At 38.5% G+C, this 7,382-nt stretch overlaps 1 pseudogene; it reads right to left on the reverse strand.

Annotated features, from left to right (window-relative positions):
• Positions 1-5,809: 5,809 nt before the first annotated feature.
• On the reverse strand, positions 5,810-6,842 carry LOC112855499 (heterogeneous nuclear ribonucleoprotein F-like; annotated as a pseudogene).
• Between the last annotated feature and the right edge of the window lie 540 nt (positions 6,843-7,382).

Raw genomic sequence — 7,382 nt, forward strand, 5'->3', positions numbered from 1 at the left:
CCTATCTTATCTCTCTGCCTATTTTATCCTATTTTTCCCTATTATAATGAGATCCTTCAGATATATATCAGTGGGCCATAGGCTTGGAGTATGATTGCTAACATACATCTTGGTGGGAAGAGATAAAGGAAGCTTCCAAAGGAAATTCTGTATGTTTAAAGTAGCTCACAGGATCCTGGGGAGTTGGGCTAAGATTGCCTTTTGCCCTCATCAAAGTTTCAGCTTGAGGCAGTTTAGTTCCTAGAGAAAATTTACTCTGCCAGTCTCAAGCATGTGTCAATGGGCTGCAAGTATTAAGAGAATTTCCCTTTGTTCCCCACATAATTCTCCCCTGAACAATTTTGACCCTTAAATATTTAAGGTTGCTGAGGGTGGAAGGTCTTATCTTCTGTTAACTTCTTCCTGCTGAATAGGGGCATAGAGATGTCCTTACTTACTTATGGGTCAACATTGATCACTTGGGGTTGAGAGGTAGTTGAATCCAAGAGAGAGTGCATGTATGGATCTTCCAGAATGGAAAGGGTCATCTGTAGGCTTGATGCTATGGTAGTGAAGGAGTCTCTGCATCAGGTGTAGAGACATGAGAGAAAACAACAAAACACAATTAGGACAACAAAAAGAAAAAGAAGCGCAGATAAGAGTCTTTTTTTTTTTTTTTTTTTTTTAATTTTTTTTCCCAACGTTTATTCATTTTTGGGACAGAGAGAGACAGAGCATGAATGGGGGAGGGGCAGAGAGAGAGGGAGACACAGAATCGGAAACAGGCTCCAGGCTCCGAGCCATCAGCCCAGAGCCTGACGCGGGGCTCGAACTCACGGACCACGAGATCGTTACCTGGCTGAAGTCGGACGCTTAACCGACTGCGCCACCCAGGCGCCCCGAGAGTCTTTTGACAGTTGACAAAAGTCCTCTTCTAATCCAGGAGTTTAACCTATTATTAAAGGAAAGAGACTATTTAAAGCACCAATTTGAGTATTCATGTTATTTAGAAATCCAGAAATATTTTTATGATAATCTAGAATGTATACACAGCATTCTGTTTTTATGATAGCTCAAGTTCCACCTTGTGCAACAGTTAAAACATGTAATGCCATTCTAGTTTGTAAAACTGCTTTACATATTTGTGTTACTTCAGTATTTAATAGAGAAATGCTATTTTAAGTGTCATTTAAGCCTTTCACCGTGTGCTTAGTAAGAACTTCCATGTACCTAACTATATCCTCCATTCCTAAAGAGGGAATAAAGATGGATGCTAGGTGGTCATGCCAATGAAACATAGGACATGTCCACTATTGTTTTAAATTTGGAAGGTTGGCTAGGCTGGTAATGGTTTTAATAATGTGTCCATGCATCCAGGCAAAACCCAGAGAATAGGAGCCTATCTAGCCTAGGGGAAACTATGGACACAAGTTAGAGTCGCATAGCCATTGGATCTTGTTAGGAGCCAGTCATCTAATTCTGGACCTCCTTGCATTACAGTCAGGATATCAAGAGCTATTTGGTTATGGAGGGCCACCTTTTGAATATGTGGGTTACTGGTTAAAGATGGCTGTTGTATGCTTGGTCAAAGCCTCTATTTGCAATTTTACAACAATAGAGGTGGCTCCTGGGACAGATATGTCTAATAAAACCATCAAGAAACCCTCTTTGTCTAGGTTTACCCTAATCTAAATACAAGGAATCACTGGCAAGTGGGGGAAGGCTTGTCTCAGGAGATAAAAGCATTCCCAAGTGCATCCAACCTGATAGCATAAGGTAAGTGGAGCTATTCATTAACTTCACAAGTCCATAGTTAACTTCATGGAGTGGAGTACTCTGCAATTTTGTCATCCCAGACACACAGAATTGGTCAAGGTGATAGTTGAGTTGTACAATTGTTGGAGAATTCATCCTATTTTCCAGTTGTTCAAATAATCATATGCCCATGGGGTCCTGTTATTGTCCCCACGCAACAAGAAAAAATATTGTCTATACATGAGATAATGTGTCAATGTCCGAAGTTTACCTCAAGTTATCTAGCTTAGGCGAACAACATTCAAAGACAATCATAATTAGAATTTAACATCCACAAAGATGTGCTATTGAAACAATTTTTCTCTCTATAATTACCCTTATTTCCAAATCAAGCCTAATTGCCCTTATAGCCAAATCAAGACTAACTAATTTGCAAAACAGGTCCAATTTTAACAAACTTGGCCTAATTATTTACATAAGCTCAGCAAGAACAGTGATTGATCATATATATCTTTCAAAATCAGGTTTGCTGGAACTCTTCAAAAGGAATTTAAATTGATCATTTAGTAGCCTTTCCAGTCCTGAAGCCAAGCCAAGTACTTGCCATTAGACATGACTACAATACCTGTAGATTTGGGCAAATTCCTCTTCCTGAGTTCCTGAAAGTATCCTGAAGTTTCTGTACCTGTCAGGAAGTGACATTCTTTACTCACTTGGTAAAGCTATGGAACTCTGTCAGCAAGGTATCAGGCCAACAGTACCAAGGGGCTGTATTGTCTCCATGTTTTATAAAGTCAATCTTAGTTTATTAAAGGTATTTGGTCAGATCTGAGTCGATGCACATCTCTCTCAAATATGACATTTGAATTAAATCCTTGGTAAAATAACCAATGTTCCAACGGTGTCCTGTTGCAAGGAGAAAAGATTCTTCTTGAACTTGTGAAAAATAGTTATGATTGCCGTGGAAGAAATAATACTCACTGAGACTTTTTGAATTTCACAGGTTTCAGGTAAGAGAGAAAAGTTAAACACTTTCAGTGTGTTCACACTTCAGTGTTTATCACATTTCTGTAAGTCATAGGAAGTTTTCTTTATCTTGAAGAGCAAACATTAGAGAACCAGCAATGTTTCAAACAAGAGTCACAAAAACTATAATCATTTTTCTCAGTTCATTTAGTCCCATGTTACTAATTCTTGTTCAGTTTTTTGCAAATGTTTATTCATTTTTGAGTGAGAGAGCACTAGGGGGAGGGACAGAGAGTGAGCAAGACAGAGAATCCCAAGCAGGCTCAGGGCTGTCAGTGCAAAGCCCTACATGGGGCTTGAACTCATGAAGCATGAGATCATGACCTGAACTGAAATTAAGAGTTGGACACTAAACCAACTGAGCCACCCAGGTGTCCCTCTTGCTCAGTTTGAATGCACCTTTTTGGTTCTAGAAATTCTTACCCATTTCAGTTTTAATCTTAAAGATATCAAATACCAGTATTTGTCAAAAAAGTCCTTTTTATTAATCTCCTTGAGGACAAAACACATTTCACAATAGAATAAGAACAATTATAAATGACAAAAACTCAGAAATGAACATTGTTAAAGATATAATATGAGAGTTGGAAATTCAGTTATTTCTGTGACACATAACACTTCAATAGTAACAAGTGATGACCTTATACCAAACCTTCTACAAACTTATACCAGAAGGTAACATACCAAATCATCAAGCCTAATTTGTCAAAGAGGTCTCTTTATGATTTGAATCTTGAGGAATTTTGTTAAAACCTTAGAAAGTTTTAAAACATATGCCTAAATAAGATTACAGATGACCAAAGACCTGATAAAGGCAAACCATAGAAACTGGTTTTTCTAGACAAAGAAAAGAGAAAATAACTTAGTTTACATTTTCTTATCAAAAGCAGACAAACAATCCAAGAAATCTTGTCTTTTTTTAACAAAGAGAAAGCAGAATTTCAATCTTATATACCAGTGTACTTTAAAAATCCATTCATTTTAATCTTAGTCCATCCTGACCACACATAAAATTCCTTTCCACAGATTTCCCTTCACAAACCTTCTTCAACATTCCTTTGCTTCATATTTTGTCCTAAGCCATTACTTTCCAAACTACCAGTCTCATTTAGGACAAAATTACCTTCTTTTACCTTCAACAAAAATGTATGTCCATTCCTTATATCTTTCTTACACATACAGAGTTCCTTCCCTCATTTCCATTAGTCTTAATTACACTTAGTAGAATTTTAACTCTTAGAAACATTAGTTCCCAGTGAAAACTAAGTAGTAGCCAATTGTGAACTGTTACACCAGAATTCTTTAGGTGACAAATTTATGGATACATTTAAGCACAAAGCATGTTTCCAACAGACCCAAATATCCTTAGTTTCTCACAATAAGAAGTCGAAAGCAGATAAACTTTATGCTTAGTAACAAATGCTTTAGTATTTTATCCTATTTGGAAAAGACCCAGATAAATGCAATCCAATTTATCTTCCAAGCAAAACTTTAAAGTTTCAGGTTACCAAAGACTTTGAAAGCTAACTTAACAATTACCCATGAAAATTTTGAGAAAAAATTAACCATCATTTTATGTCATGTTTTTGCTGACAAATTGCAAGATATAACATGAGCTTATTTGACCTCTAGTAAACCTTGGTAGAATAAAATTTTCATATTTAATGCTGATAACTCTAAAGACATGTCTATTTTGATTAAACCAATTTAAATTAGTTTAAATGCTGAATTTTGTTTCACCTGGGTTTTCACCTGCCGTGAATTCCATGTCTTACCTTGCCTTGAAGAACTTGTCATTTTTATCCATGGAAAATACTAGAATAGTTTTATAAGGGGAAAATTTGTTGTTTAAGTGGTTAGAAGGGGACATTGACAGAAAACAGAAAAGCTGGAAATCCATCATGCTCTAAGTGACATTGTAACACATGTTTTTTTATAGCCAATTTCCCTAAGAAGTCCCTAGTTGGTTTAAAATTCAGTCAGTTTTCAGTGGAGGTCTCACAGCTAGAAGCACCTAGGTCAGAGATGTGAAGGGAATAATATTAGAACAATGAGGAGGAAACCTCCCACGGGAGTGTTAGGATCAGTAGCTGTGTTAGTCACTGAGGTCTCTGTCCTGTTCCCAAGACAGACAACTTTGTATAAGGATGGGAAAAAGGAGAAGGCATCAAGTTTTTTGGTCTTTTCTTTTTTTTTTTTTTTTTGTAGAAAAATTTTTATTTTAAGAAAAATTTAGGTAACAACAACAAAAAATTTAACAAGTTTCACTTAGCAAAATACACCCAAGAGAAAATCACAGTACAAAGAAAGTTTTAAGTCAAGACTCACCAATTCCTACAATATTCGTAATGTGTCTTAAGTTTCAAAACTAACTTATTTTTTTAAAAAAGCTTAAACTCAACCTGAAAGATTTAAAAAAATTTTTTTTTTCAATGTTTATTTATTTTTGGGACAGAGAGAGACAGAGCATGAAGGGGGGAGGGGCAGAGAGAGAGGGAGTCACAGAATCGGAAGCAGGCTCCAGGCTCTGAGCCATCAGCCCAGAGCCTGACGCGGGGCTCGAACTCACAGACCGCGAGATCGTGACCTGGCTGAAGTCAGACGCTTAACCGACTGCGCCACCCAGGCGCCCCACAACCTGAAAGATTTTAAATGAAAATAAACTAGAATTAACAAACATGAGAATTATTTCTCTTTGAATTAGGTATCTAGCACCTTGAGTTTTCCAAAAAAGTACATCTCCCCATGTGTTCACAGTTATGTGGTATAAAAGATCCATTTAATGAACTACTTTAACTTGGATAATATCATTATGATATGCACTACCAAAATGTTAATTCAGAAAAGCTGATAGTTTTAATTTCTCAATATCACATGATAGAAGAAAGTTTGCATGAGAAAATACTGAAGAGGTAACTTTTAAATACAGATTTCACAAACTCCTGGTGTAACATGGGTCCTATAGCTTCCTCTAGAGTAATAATTGGTTTTCACTGCTTGTTGCTGCCTGTGAAAATTTGATTGCAATAACCCAAATGCTCCTACAAAACTAGTCATATCCATCTGTGCTGTTCTGGCCTCCATAGCTAGCCCTGTAACAACCACTCACAGACTGGCTCTTGAGGCCTCTGGGAGTGGACTGGGCTGACACCCCTATGCATTTCATCATCTGGCTGCTATACACCCCATTGCTGGCCCCAGTTATGGAATTCAGGAAAAGTTCTATTATCTATGTTGCATGTTGGCCCAGTCTTTGGACATAGCTGCCACAGCTTCTTCATGAGTGGCAAACTCAACATTGGCTTTGCCCATCACTCTTCTATCAGGGTTCATCTCAATATGGACTCTCACAGGGTTAAGTTGGAGAGAAGAAGTTGTAAATGTTGTTCTCTGTGGCTTTGTATGGCAGCTCTCTCATGTGGACACAGTGTCCGTGGTACTCTGGACAGTGAACTCGCCATCTCCGGTTCTGTGGCCATACATGCCCAAGAGACAATAACTGAGGTCTCTCCCAAGCAGATCATTGGTGAAACTGCAGCCATCACTGAGGTCTCTGTACTCCTCATAGCCTGCACTGTAAGCACCAGACCTCAACCTCTCCAGGCCTGCTTTCTTGACAGTACCAATATACCTCCTGGTTGTGCTGGGGAGGTCATAGGGCCCCCGCTGCTGTACAGACATGAACTAAAGAGGGGGATCCGAGTATGACCTAACTTCTTCCTGATGGCTCTTGAACACTTCAATATACCTGTGACCTATTCTGTCCTTGTGCTTCCCTAGGGCCTTTTCAGCTAACTCTTGTGAGGCAAACTACACAAAGGCTTCCCCTGTAGTCTTGCCTTCGGAGTCCACAAGCAATGTGATTCCATTTGGCACAATTTTCAACCCTGAGAAGAACTGAACAATTTATTCCATGGTGCATCCAAATGGGAGTCCTCAAAGCTGCACAAAGCCATTGCTGGCTGTGTTGGCACTGTTTGGACCACTGTGCTTCAACACCCAATCCATTTTGGTTCTGTGGGACTTAAACACCTCAATGTACCAGTGTCCCATGCTTTCCCTATCTTTTTTAAGGGCAATTTTTACATCATCTTCTGATTCAAGTTCAACAAAACCTCATCATTCTGCCTACCTTCTCTGGTGTAGATAAAATGAATGCCTGTTTCAAGGATTTGTCAATGGGATATAAGTAGTAAGGAAATTTCATTTTTTTCCTTTTGCCTTTGTTTCCCACATCAGTTCACAACCCTCTCAGGAGCTTTCCTGGTATAATCTGAAACTGAAATAGGCAGAGGGCAGGGAGAGACTGAAGTACAATGCAGGCCACGTCAGGTTGGTAGCTGGTAATTTTAATTAATAATAATAATAAACAATAATATAATAATCACACCCACTCACCAAATCTTAAAAGATTACAAAGAGCCCTAACTGGGCTTAGTCACTTAAAAATTTTTTTTTAATGTTTATTTATTTTTGAGAGAGACAGAGACAGAATGCGAGTGGGTTAGGGGCAGAGAGACAGGGAGACACAGAAGCAGAAGCAGGCTCCAGGGTCTGAGCTGTCAGCACAGAGCCTGATGTGGGCTTGAACTCATGAGCTGTGAGATCATGACCTGAGCTGA

Source organism: Puma concolor, chromosome B3 (genome assembly GCF_028749965.1).
Source record: "Puma concolor isolate L17-30 chromosome B3, mPumCon1.1.hap2, whole genome shotgun sequence".
In the NCBI taxonomy this organism is placed as follows: domain Eukaryota; kingdom Metazoa; phylum Chordata; class Mammalia; order Carnivora; family Felidae; genus Puma; species Puma concolor.